Source organism: Cydia splendana, unplaced genomic scaffold (assembly GCF_910591565.1).
Source record: "Cydia splendana unplaced genomic scaffold, ilCydSple1.2 scaffold_68_ctg1, whole genome shotgun sequence".
Lineage (NCBI taxonomy): Eukaryota > Metazoa > Arthropoda > Insecta > Lepidoptera > Tortricidae > Cydia > Cydia splendana.
This window is the reverse complement of record NW_026946898.1, coordinates 260,808-274,993: the sequence shown is the minus strand read 5'-3', so window position 1 is coordinate 274,993 and position 14,186 is coordinate 260,808. Positions and strand designations below refer to the sequence as shown.

Genomic DNA, 14,186 nt, shown 5'->3' with positions numbered 1-14,186 from the left:
TAAAAGAAAGTATTTTAATAAGTTTATATGTTTTTACTTCGGAATGGTGTCAATGTGATACCTTAACTAAATTTGGTACCTACTGCGAATTTATACGAAAACGATACCAAACATGGCCTCGTAGCTTTACTGTTGTAGAAGTCAAAATAAAATTGAGAGCCCTAAATTCTTATTACTTGGTCAAACTTGTGTAGAAGGAAAAGGTAAAATAAAAGTCATCGGCAGGAATATAAGAAACAAATATATATATTTTTTTGCGTTACTATTTCAATCATCAAATATAAACATACCTTGATTATATTATTCTAGTGAGATCCTCATAGATAAACAAAAACATTTACTTAAAAAATTACAAGGTCGAAATGTCACGGAACTTGTGAGAGTAATATGTGAAAACTAAAAACTTTTATGACAAAAAAAATCTGGACACAATTTAAGAATCACCCAATTGCGTCGAGGAATCATCTGTATTTTTGCTTGTTTCATTACCTCCTCGCTTCTTTTTTGTCCTTTGTATTCTGTAGCAATTTGTTAGATCTGAAAATAAAGATAACTTGCGTCGTCACGGATGTCGATTTATAGGTTTTAGGAGTGCAGAATTCGAAAACGATGATCATTTTATAATCCAAGATGGCGGCTACGTATTTTGTCATAAAAGTCGTCATGAATATCGTTTTATAGGTTTTAGGAAGTGCCGATTTCGAAAATGATGACCAGTTTGGAATCCAAGATAACTGCCGTGCACTTTGTCATAAAAGTCAGGTTTAAGGGAGTGCAGAATTCGAAAATGATGACCATTTTGGATTCCAAGATGTCTGCCGTGCACTTTGTCATATGACCCGTCATGGATGTTGATTTATAGGTGTTAGGAAGAGTAGAATTCGAAAATGATGACCATGACCAACGTGCACGGCAGACATCTTAGATTCAAAAACGGTCATAATTTTCGAATTCTCCACTCCCTAATACCTATAAATCGAGATCCATGACGACTTTTATGACAAAGTGTACGGTAGACATCTTGGTTTCCAAAATGGTCATCATTTTCGAATTCTGCACACCCTAAAACCTATACATATAGTAGTTCGCCCCGAACTGTGAACTCGCGGTTCGCCAAACAGATCAATTGAATGCTGTGCTACTTAGTCTGAGATGGGCATTTCGTAATTGATTCCTGATTCCACGATTACTTGAAATTACTTTGTAATCTGATTACCGATTCCTAGATTACTTTGTAATCTAACAATACCGAATTATTAAGTACAATTCCATTTGAGGAATCAGGAATCAATTTTTCGAATACTACAATTACTAGTAATAGAAATCAATAACGATTCTTCATTAGGTACAGGAATACATATTACTTGATTCCTTTCAGATTACATTTCGTACTACTACATAAGTACTATCAAAAGTACATTTCGATAGTAGATATAGATGTTGTTGACTTACTAGGATGCATCTACCGATACCTTATTTGAAACAGGTGTGCAGATTTCGAAATTGATGACCATGACCAATAAAACGACATCCATGACGACTTTTATGACATACTGCATGGCCGCCATTTTGGATTCCAAAATGGTCATCATTTTCGAAATCTGCGCCTCTTAAAACCTATAAAACGACATCCATGACCACTTTTATGACATAGTGCATGGCCGCCATCTTGGAATCCAAAATAGTCATCATTTTCGAAATCTGCGCCCCCTAAAACCTATAAAACGACACCCATGACGACTTTTATGACATAGTGCATGGCCGCCATCTTGGAATCCAAAATGGTCATCATTTTCGAAATCTGCGCCCCCTAAAACCTATAAAACGACACCCATGACGACTTTAATGATAAAGTGCATGGCCGCCATTTTGGAATCCAAAATGGTCATCATTTTCTAAATCTGCGCCCCCCAAAACCTATAAAACGACACCCATGACGACTTTTATGACATAGTGCATGACCGCCATTTTGGATTTCAAAATGGTCATCATTTTCTAAATCGGGGCCCCCTAAAACCTATAAAACGACATCCATGACGACTTTTATGACATAGTGCATGGCCGCCATCTTGGAATCCAAAATGGTCATCATTTTCGAAATCTGCGTCCCCTAAAACCTATAAAACGACACCCATGACGACTTTTATGGCATAGTGCATGGCCGCCATTTTGGATTCCAAAATGGTCGTCATTTTCAAAATTGGGGCCCCCTAAAACGTATAAAACGACATCCATGACGACTTTTATGACACAGTGCATGGCCGCCATTTCGGATTCCAAAATGGTCATTATTTTCGAAATCGGCACTCCCTAAATCCTATATATCGACACCCATCTCGACTTTTATGACAAAGTGTTTTGCTACCATCTGCATGCAAGACATTTCTATTATTTTTACGTACAAAAATGGCTCCCTGTCAACTTTTAATCGAGATTTAATCGATAATTTATTCGATTAATATTCAGATTAATTCAATTTCAATCTATGTTAGGTCGACTAAACTAATCGCGATTAAAATTTGAGAATTAACTTTTTTTATTCCATTAATTAGTCGAATAAACAGTTAATCGATTAATGCCCATCTCTGACCACGGAATTTTTACACTTTGAGAATATCTGAAAACAAATCAACACAAGGAGCCATTTTGCAAATCCAGTAACATACCAGTAACTTTGTTATTACTTTTGACAGCGCGTGTCATGTGTCAACACAGAGTCGACACAAAGTCGAAACATTGCGACTACTTTGTGACTGCAATATTTCTCAGCCTTAAACCATATTTATACATCATAATTAACAAGTTTCGTAGTATGTAAAGCGTTATTTCTGTTATTTAACCCTTTACCTACGGGCTATTAAATCGCTCCGTCACCGCCCAATACGGGCATGTTTTGGCGAGAGTCAGCGGTTAGGCATAATTTCACTTACTTGTAACTTTTGAAGTATTACAGCTACACACTTGAAACTTCACACACACAATAAGTATAATGTGTTTAATCAATAAATAATCACATGGAGTAATAATATTCACTATTTTTTCTGCTATCAAGCAATATACCAGTCACTAAGAAATTGAAGATTTTTAAGTTACTACTCGCGGATTTCTCAAGTTTACGTTCAAGAACATTAGTTTATAATATACTTAACACAAATAAACACTTAAATAATGATAATTATGAAAATAATGCATAAATATCAATCACAAAAAACGTTGCACTAAAACAATTTGCCACTTATGGAATATAGTGATGTGCCTCTATCGACGCATTTGTCGATATACCGATAACCTAGTAAATGTAAAACTGAAATTTAACAAGTTATGATTATGGTAAAATTATTATTAGGTACAATAGTACCTAATAATGATTTCATAACATGTTAAATTCCAATATTTTAACCAAAAACGGTAAAAAAACACTAAAAATAACACTCCAAACACTCCCACGTACTCTCATATCGACAACAAGTCGATGAAATTTGAAAACAACACTGTTGTCCGCCATATTGAATTCAATTATTAGCACCTCTGCAGTACGGGTGTCAACTCCAGTTGCCAGCAAAAAAGCGGTAATTTTAAAATTATGTTTATGTCAGAGCCATCTACCGAAATATTCGGATATTTTTTACTTTGTATCTATACTAATCACAGTGCATAATGTGACCGCTATTACCAAGCCACAAGGTCTCGTTTTGTTTTAAAAAAATGTTGAACACGACCATTACTTCGATCAACTATAGTTGACACCCGTACTGCAGCGGTGTTGCCTTACTGGCAACTCTGGTTGACACCCGTAGGTAAAGGGTTAAGTATAGTATACGCTTCGAAGTACTAAAAATGCTTCAAATAATATAGTTATGAACACAGGCACTGAGAAGTAAACAATTTCATTTCCGGCTAAACTAAAACAATGTGGTGGCGCGTTGATTATATTACACTTAGTTTATCAAATCACTCGAGCAGTTTAATTCCCCATAATAATTTAAGTCCTATTGTAATATAAATGCAAACAATATATAATTACGTCTTGTATTCCGTTTTAGAGATGGCGTATTAATGTCACTTATTTTTATTTAAGTATTTTTCCATCTGACAGTTTCCATTTGACAGGAACAAAATGAACGAATGAACGAATGATTTTGGCATAAAGTAGTCGCAAACTCGAAACAATGTGTGCACACGGCGACCACACTTTATGTCACTTTGTGTCATGTGTCGACTCTTCCCCATTTCTGGTAACTGTGTCGACACGGCGACGACTCTGCGACTGGAATTGTGACCGAAACAGACGGTGTCGACACAAGATGTGTCAACACCGCGTCGTAACGGCGACTGGAAATGGTTGTATGGGCTAAAAAGAATGATAAGTAAATGAATGATATTTATAAAACTTGTCAATATAAAAGTACATACTTGTTGCTAGGCCTACTTGAATAAGGAATATATTGACTTTGCAATAGAATAATCTACTACATAATTGCGGTTTTCAGATATATCAAGAAGCCAGGCACGGAAGACGTCGAAACCCTAATTTTGTAAGTATAATATATTATATTTGTTAGTTCACGTTTGCAATACCTGTGACACCGTGAACACTTGTTGGTCCATAATTATTTACGACAGTCACAACACGGAAGGGTTAGATGATAGATAGATTAGGGGTCGTTGCTAGGAAGCAACGACCGTCCGGTAGTCGACCATGCTACTGCGAGTAGGAATACTCGAAAAAGAAACTATGTTCATCAACAGCACGCATTAGCATAAAATCACTAAATCACCTACAACAGCGGGAGGCAGGCTATCCAAAGCACCGGAGATACCGATACCGGTTCGTTACGACTAAATATATTATGTACATATAACAACACCTCAATACTCTCAATTGCGTCACTGACATTGGCAAAAACAGATTATGTATTTCCAAAATTATAATAATCGCATATACATAGATTAGTTTTTCAATATAATAAAATGTCATAATAAGTATTTTCAATTATCTATTAATACATTTATTAGGTGAGCGTTTCTTTTAATTTTTACCATTTTTATATATTGTGACCTTTTTTGCCACTTTTGTGTTATTTCTAGTCAGGATCGCGAGCCATTTTCATCCTTATAGGAGAAAAAAAGTGTCCTAAAATTTCCATACATTTATCAAACTTTCCTTTTTGTTACCGCCATGCCTCTGTATGTGGGGAAATGGTAACACAATAGGAAAAAAACTCTGGGACATTTTTTTATCCCATTAGGATCGAAAGAGCTCACTGATTCTGAGTAGAAATAACACAAAAGTGGCAAAAAAGGTCACAATATATAAAAAGGGAAAAACATAAAAGAAACGCTCAGGTATGACTGAAGGTGAGAATTAAGGGTCTAGCAGGCTAAGCGAACAAGAAGTGCCCCCAACGACGGATTTGGTCATTCTTTCAGGTGGTGTACTGGCAGGTCCTAAGAACTCTCTATGCTTAATATCAGTCCTCGATCTTCTTTGGTTTCGAGTTATTCAGGATAATGTAAAATCATCAGTGTATCATTGAAAGTGTCATATTTTGTAAACCGTTCAAGTTAGATTAACCAAACAAAATTATATTTGACAACAATAAAATAGACTACAAAATGAATATGTTTAACCTGCATCATGTCCTTATACTTCATTATAAAAAGAAAACATTTTATTTTTCTTCTCATTATTTTTTATAATATTCGCGGAGGTACACCTACAAAAAAAATATGCATGAGTAGCCACTAATACCCACTATATACACATATAAAAATATTTGCATAAATCTTCGTGCGTCATGTCAAAAAAAAAACATTATCGAACAAGGATCTCGGAAACGGCTCTAACGATTTCGATGAAATTTGCTATATGGGTGTTTTCGGGGGCGATAAATTGATTTAGCTAGGTCTTATCTCTGGGAAAACGCGCATTTTTGAGTTTTTTTATGTTTAGAGCCGTTTCCGAGATCCTTGTTCGATAATGTTTTTTTTTGACATGACGCACGAAGATTTATGCAAATATTTTTATATGTGTATATAGTGGGTATTAGTGGCTACTCATGCATATTTTTTTTGTAGGTGTACCTCCGCGAATAGTATAAAAAATAATGAGAAGAAAAATAAAATGTTTTTTTTTATAATGAAGTATAAGGACATGATGCAGGTTAAACATATTCATTTTGTAGTCTATTTTATTGTTGTCAAATATAATTTTACTGATGATTTTACATTATCCTGAATAACTCGAAAACAAAAGAAGATCGAGGACTGATATTAAGCATAGAGAGTTCTTAGTACCTGCCAGTACACCACCTGAAAGAATGACCAAATCCGTCGTTGGGGGCACTTCTTGTTCGCTTAGCCTGCTAGACCCTTTGTTTATCAGTAACAAAATTCAATAATACCTACAATTTTTCTATTCCAGCCCTTTACGTTTCTCTTCAATATCGATACGGACAAAGTTCCAAAAATATGTATATGTCGTAGGCAATTGTAAGATTCGATATTTTACAAACGGCGTCGTCATTTTACAAACATTTTCACGTTTGCGAATTGCCGAAGGCAAATTATTAATGCGCTCAATAGGGTCAACGTTAAAGGTGACGTTTGTCTGAGGGTGACCAGGGTATGCTGTTTTATCAATTTATATTAACTTTTATACCACACCACCATCCTCACCCCACCAAAATCCCAAGGTCACCCAAAATCGAATCAGAGCCCCCACTATCCACGTAGTCTTTTCTGTCCTACCCCGAGAGAGCAATTATGAAATCGGAGGCGCGGATGGAGAGCATCCAAGGCCCCAACGCTATCTGTTCTCTTTGACGGCGCAGCAATTAGTATCATTTCTCTCTCCTTGCTCTTTTAAAAATGCCGTTTGTCAAAAAAGAACAACCACACTGTTGACAAGATGGACTTCAAATCCAGGTGTCCCCTTTTTAGGTAGACCCAGGTTGTGTATGTGTGCGTAAACACGTATATGTGTGCTCTTTAAGGGATGTGAAAAGTCGATTTTAATCATGTTATATATCGATAAACGCTAGACAGCGGAACGAAATAGCGATTAATTGAAGCTTCAATATCTTCGTTAAACATAAACATAATTGAAATGCTAATGGATAATGAATATATTATAATATAATAAAATAATTCAATTATTGCGGAACACCTATTTTAGTAGGTATTTATGTATTTTTTCTCAAAAATGGACGGCAAAGTCGACTTTGCCGTTTAAAAAATAGGTCGCGAAGCGCGTAGTTTATGGTCAGTCAAAAATTAAAAAGGTAAAAACATTGCAGTCTCGATTTTGGGACTGCAATGTTGCATACAAATTCCATTATTTGTCGAGTTCCAAACTTTTTAAAAGTTGAAATGGCCATATCAAATGAAGGCACAGGCCCATTAAACAGCCAAACGGATGATTAGTACCGCGACTATTTAGCTGTCTCAAATAGGTTGACGTATTTTCGGCAGAAAAATACACTTCTATTTTTTTATAAAAAAAAATAAAAGGGCGGCAAAGCTAATTTTTTCAATTGTTTCTACTTTTTTCTGTGAAAATATATACGTAAGAACGTTGCTTTTGTAAAATATTCCTATTATATTTATATTTCTTGCACCATTTTTGAGAAACGCACTATATATGACTCGGCTGGAAGGCTACTTGCTGGCTTCGGATTCAATTAAACGGACTCCCAAGGTCGTCCGTTTAAAACGAATCCTCAGCCTGCAAGTAGCTACTTCCGAGCCTCGACAATAATGTACTATTATTAAATATCTGAACTTTTCCTTGTTTCCCTGCTGGGGCGTGACTATAAAATTGTGATCTGCTAACCACAATAAAGAATAAAAGCGTTTTTGTTCATTTTAGGTATCGTTAAACCTTTTAAGTAAAATTAAAATTGCAAGAAATGTCGATAGTTTATCGATATGACTTTATCGACATGGCTACAGCAAGGTGGGCCACATTGTTAATCATACACTAAACAAAAGTGGTCCCAGTGACAGCTCGCTTGGAAGGTATCTCTGTATATTATTATATCTATGAGAGCATCCCTCTGCCGCTGTGACGGAGTTGCGAACGCTGTCCGCTGTCACCAGCAAGCATGAAGTTATATTTTTTAAACTGGAGCGAGTTGTCACTTTTTTTGGCATACTAATTTGACCAAGACAGAAAGTTGTTCGTACCAGACTAGAGAAAACGGTCCACTTGAGATAGAAAAAGTTAAAACGTTAAAAAGATACCATTGTGGTACAAATTATATCAATGTTCTACTGAATTTAATTAACTTCTTATACAATTTTAGTGCTATATTCAGATTACAGTTCTGATATCTTTTAAGTAATTTGTAAATAGTTATGATGCCAATATTATTAACTGATTAAACCAAGCGCATGCACAGCAAAAAAATCATAAATTTTAGTAAGGTAGACATTGTAGTAATTTTAAATATCAGTTGGTATCCCTAACTTGATGACATTTTTTCAAAACACGTGAATGCGTAATTTCTTAAAAATTGTGAAGAAATGTTGTGTTAAAGGTTGTGGGAGTGAAATATTTGCTAATTGTGGAATATTGTTTCACAAGTAAGCCACAATCATTACATTTTACTATAAAAATACAAGACAACATTGTCAAACTCATTAATTAGGGTGACTAATATGATGTCGGCACGTTGTGAATCGGTCTCACAGAATTCTTATTAATTATTATTAACGTAGGTAATGTAAAAGTAAGTTTAACTTAATAGGTATGTCTTTATTTCAATGTTTAATTTAAGAATTGTTATAGAATAATTGCCAAAATTTAAAACGAAAGTCCTAATCCTTAAACATTACAGACTCTTATTTATACATAATATTTTGTTACGGAAACAGTGTGTCAAACTATTTATATATATGCACTCGATTCTGTATAGGACACACATTTCCATCAATAGAAAAAAGGCACCAACTTTAAAAAAAAGTCAAATTTGCTAAACAGATCTTCAATGACGCTTACACTTAAAAGTAGCTGAAGTGGACAAAAGGGAAGCCTACCTTTATGAACATACCATGAGTGCATGCGAAAGAGGCCGACTACAAATGAAGAAAAAAAACCTGAATACTTAAAATTTCACTTTATTTAGAAAATGACACACCCTACTGATATATTCCATGTTATCCTAATATCCCTCATGCAGATGTCTTATGGTCACCCTAATTAGAACGAGATGCAGGGCTCTACTTTGACTTCTCATGTGGACACACTTTTTGGTCAAGGTACTCGATCCGGTTTATTAACTCTAAATCCGTGCCAGCAAGCCGAAGCTGTGGAGCCGTATGTAGACACAGCCTGTGTGTCTTGAGTGCTTCGTGAGGCGAGATCGGAAAGGCTGCTCTTCCGAAGCGCCGAAGTCACTCAGATCCAAAACCCTCGACCGTCCCACACGCCCGTAATAAGTGCGACGAAGTCCAGATTTGATGGACCCCAGCATTTTTCATAGTTTTGATGAGCAGTGCCGCGCGTGGTAAATTAAAGAACTAATTCAATCAAATTGCCGCGGCAAATTGCAAACGGCGCTTTTAATGTTATAAGGTATTTTACAAAATGCCGACTTTTAACAATTTGGCTTCAGCAATTTTACAAATGGAGTCGTCATGCGGAAAGAGAAGAGTCGTGGCATGTATGGGGCTCAATACATTCCACGACTCTTCTCTTTCCGAACAGAGTCTAATAATAAATTTAGCAGTATGTATTGAACTGTTTGACTGTACAAAAGCTGCATTAAAAATCGTGTTCGATTATTTATTTTCCAACTTAGACATGCCGCCAGATAAACTAATCTTCCTTAAAACACATACACAAACTCTCTCACATACACACACACACTCACACCCACACGCATACTTATAGCAGTGATCACGCATGCTAACAAAATGATACTTTTAAGTGTCTTAAGGTTTTTTTGTTAGTCTTAGTCCCTTATTCATAAAACTTTACGGGCCTGATTTTGTAAAATTATGTTTTGTCCCTTTCCGTTTAGGGGCATATATGTCCAAGTGTCAAAACGTCCAGAGTCACAATGCCCTACTGGCAATAAGTCCGTAGAGTCGGACCAAAAAAGTCTGCAGCGGATTTGATAGCCCACGCAGTGCAAGTGTCATTTATACGTCATAATTTCATAGAAGTTTGACGTTTAAAATAACACTTTCACTGCGTGGGCTATCAAATCCGCTGCAGACTATTCTTGGTCTGACTCTATGTATTGTTCTACTGCCAGAAAGTCTAGGTGTCGTTATGTCCTGTCATTTAGTTATACTGTTATAATGCCAAACTGCCAAGAAGGCCAGATGTCATAATGCCTATTAGGCATTGTGACTGTGATTGTCAAAAAGTTTGAATGTTATAGTTGCCTACTGACAGAATATTCAGGTGACAAATTGTCCAGATGTCAAAATGTTCGCTTTCCTATCAAATGGTCCAAATATTTATGTTTATGAGAAAGATGGCGCTGCTACCAATTTAACTATGGAACAAATATTTAATTTTTACTACATATATTGGACCCCGGGAACAAATAACTGGCAGGTACAATGTACTTGGCTTGAAAATTTATCTGTAATCATCAAAATGAAAAATAAAATACAATTTTATTGCCAGTTAGTTCTGTTAACGTTGCCTTAACCATAAAAGCTTTTGAATCTATGGGAATTCCTGAAATACGGGAAATATGATATCTGGACATTTTGACACCGTGACTATTTAACATGAGGGAAATATGACATCTGGACATTTTGACACCGTGACTATTTAACATGAGGGAAATATGACATCTGGACATTTTGACACCATGACTATTTAACATGAGGGAAATTAACATGTGGACTGTTTTACATTTTGGAAATTGTGACACCTAGACATTCTGACATTAGGGCATCATAACATCCGGACTTATCGACAAATGGGTATTGTTACATCTGCACGTATTGCGTCTTTACTGCATGTCTTGCGGCCGGAAGTTTAAAACAAAACTTGGTTTCGCAAGTCACGTTCGAGCCCATGCACGTCAGAATTTACATAATACCTGATTTGTCCGGGTGTCGCCGTCGACGGATACGTCTGGGAGGACATCATCATCATCAATGTTACATCTAGACTTTCCGTCATCAGGCCATACATTACATTACATTAGGACTAATTGACAATGGACATCTACCTACACACCTAGCCTTTCTGACACATGGACATCATTTATATGCCCCTAAACGTTTATGAATAAGGGGGTAAATCTTTACTTACGCCTATAGTTCGTTTTTTTAGCATTAGAAATAAGGTAAACAATCTTGATATGTATTTTAATTGAAAAACACATTTTAAAAATAAGTTACGGCAAATGTGTAACAATTATAACTAATACGATCATTTATATTCTTCTGCTTTCATAAGTAATAGTTACTGATTATTTAAAAAGAGTTTTGCAATTAAAAGACATGTCAAGATCGCTTATCTTCTTTCAAGTTCTTCCTAATGCTAAAAAACGAACTATAGTACGGTACTATTTAATGTATTTATGTGTACATCTTTTATTATATACAGGTCATATTTTTGTGAAAATCAACAATATGATGCGATTTTGTTTTTTTTTGTCTAGACTATTAGGGGCTGTCCATAAATTACGTCATCGATTTTTGACGAGTTTTGACCCCCTCCCCCCCCCCTAAAATCATCCAAAAATCATGCTTCGAATGACCCTGTTTCCTCCTACGTCATGCTACCATCATCTGATGTCCAAACCCCTCCCCCCCTAATTTGAAATGACGTAATTTATGAATAGCCCCTTAGCTTTATGCATTGTATCTTTAAGCTTGGCATATTTTGTTTGTATTGCTGTTAATGCCTCAAATAAACGAAAACAATATGATTAAATACTTATATCATGTTATTCTCGTATGAATAAAATAAAGGCAATGTGTTATTGCTTACAAACAGATATTTTTTCTTAAGTACAAAAGTAGGAAGTGAAGTTATGTTCTCATTTATATGACTAATATTTAATTAGTACATTGTTTATTTTTAAATTATGCATATTTTGTTGTTTAAAACTTTTAGTAAAAAAACATATGTAAAATTAAACGGTCATGTACAGTCGACGTCAAAGATAAGTTTACACTTTTGCACCTTAGGTACCCCCTTTGTAATTAAGGTGAAAAATGTAAACATATCTTTGACGTCGACTGTACCTATGTTTCAGCCTGCTTTGCTCAAAAGGCTGACAACGGTATGAACTTATACATTATTTAATTGTTAAAAATGAGAATCATCATTTAATCGATGGCAATAACATTATCGTTATCGGGAATGGGACATCGGGTGAGTCGAGCATTTTATGCATAGGCATTAATTTATACCTTAGTTATACATGTGTCGGTTCAAATTATTTTACTTAGCGGTGAAATAACTTCGTAAGTTCGTACTTATTGCCTTCGTCCTCTCTTCGAAAAAGAACACGCATCAATTGTATAAACTATAAGTAAGTAGTTCACTATATAATGCGATGCAATGTGTATGAAGCGATGCACGGTGGCTGAGTGGATGTGACGTCACCTATCATGTATCAATGACCTTTTCGGATTTTACTACTAGATTTTCATTGAAAGAAAACATCGTGGCAAAACCTGCATACATCCGCGAAGAAAGTTAAAGGTGTATGTTATGTATGTGTAGTCTATATCAGCCCTCTGGCGCATGAGAGGAAGCCAGCAATGGATGTATGAACATAGGTAGGTAGCTGAATTGTTATTTATTATTTAGTGGGGGGAAAGTGCTTTTATTAACACACATACTTAATAATTGTATTTACAAAACAGGAATAACTAAATGAAAATTAAATAAGAATTAAATAGAACTATATGAAAATTAATTTATATTAAATAACACCATGTTTAAACCAAATTAAAGTTATCAGGCATAAAATATTAAAACACTATACATAGGGGACGATGGGTACGGTTGTAACAATTTTACTTCGATCGCTTATATTATTGCAATTACAGCTCTAAGAATTAAATACTAAAAAAATATCAAATATCAAAACAGTAAAAGTACATTATTAAATTGCACAACGGGACTTAATCGCGTATTTAAATTTTAAGATTTACCTCCGACGTTTCGAGGACGGGGTTGTCCCCGTGGTCTCGGAGAAGACTGGCTCAAGTTAACATCAACATCTTCTAGCCGAGCGAGTTTTTCGAACTACCCGCACTTGGTCTTGTTTATCAGTTTGAACGTTTTGCGCACTAGGGATGTTACTCTGTCGACACACAACACTAACGATATTCGATTTATCGACTGGCGATATTCGTTTCCGTTACATTTACTAATGACTGGATGAGATCTTAAAACCCTCGTCCCGATTGAAATTGTAATGTTTTTTTTTTATTTCAATGGCTTCCCGCACTTTTCTACTGTAGAAATCGATCCGTGGAAAGGATATTCATTTACGACGGTGCCGCCCTTCCACGCATCGATTGAAAGTTTTAATTTGAAACCCCTTTTCTACCCTACCTATGTATTATCTAATCCTTTGCCTATGTATTACTTATGATTGTTATAATAAATGCTTCTTTTACAATGCTTGAAAATGTCATTTTCATCTATATTTATATAATTAAAAAGCACGCGTGTTTAATATCTAGGATTATTAGCCTAAAAGCTGTTCAATAACTTCCAAGTTACGAGCAAGTGTGTTGAAAAACATTTTATACTGAAGAATACTCTTTCGGGTTAACGATTTATTTATTATAAATAACCTATTTACAGCAGTTTTTCTTCAGTTTGCCATTGTTACAACCGTCCCCAAACTGAGATCGGTTGTAACAGTGATGGGGGACGGTTGTAACTTAAATTCTATACCGAATTAAAATATCACATAATATGACATAACGGCTTAAATACCGTACACTATTTATCGTTTAGGTTGAGGTGCATATTTAATACTATAGTATTGTTTTAAGCAGTCATTTAAGGCTCGTAAGTCGTTGCTTACATGTAAGTACAAATTACAATCTAGTTTTTAACTTTTGTAGCAATAAAAATGTTCAAAATTCATAAACAGATAAAAATGGGCTGGGTTTTAACAAGTTGTGTTTTAATAAGAAATCGCCCAATAAAACCTATTTTTGATGCAAAAAATACAATGTACACA

The 14,186-nt window shown here is 35.2% G+C and overlaps 1 long non-coding RNA gene across 1 annotated transcript in view; it reads left to right on the top strand.

Annotated features, from left to right (window-relative positions):
• Positions 1–14,186, top strand: part of LOC134805835 (uncharacterized) — a 49,803-nt gene that overhangs the window by 8,623 nt on the left and 26,994 nt on the right. The gene's annotated exons all lie outside the window — the stretch shown is intronic.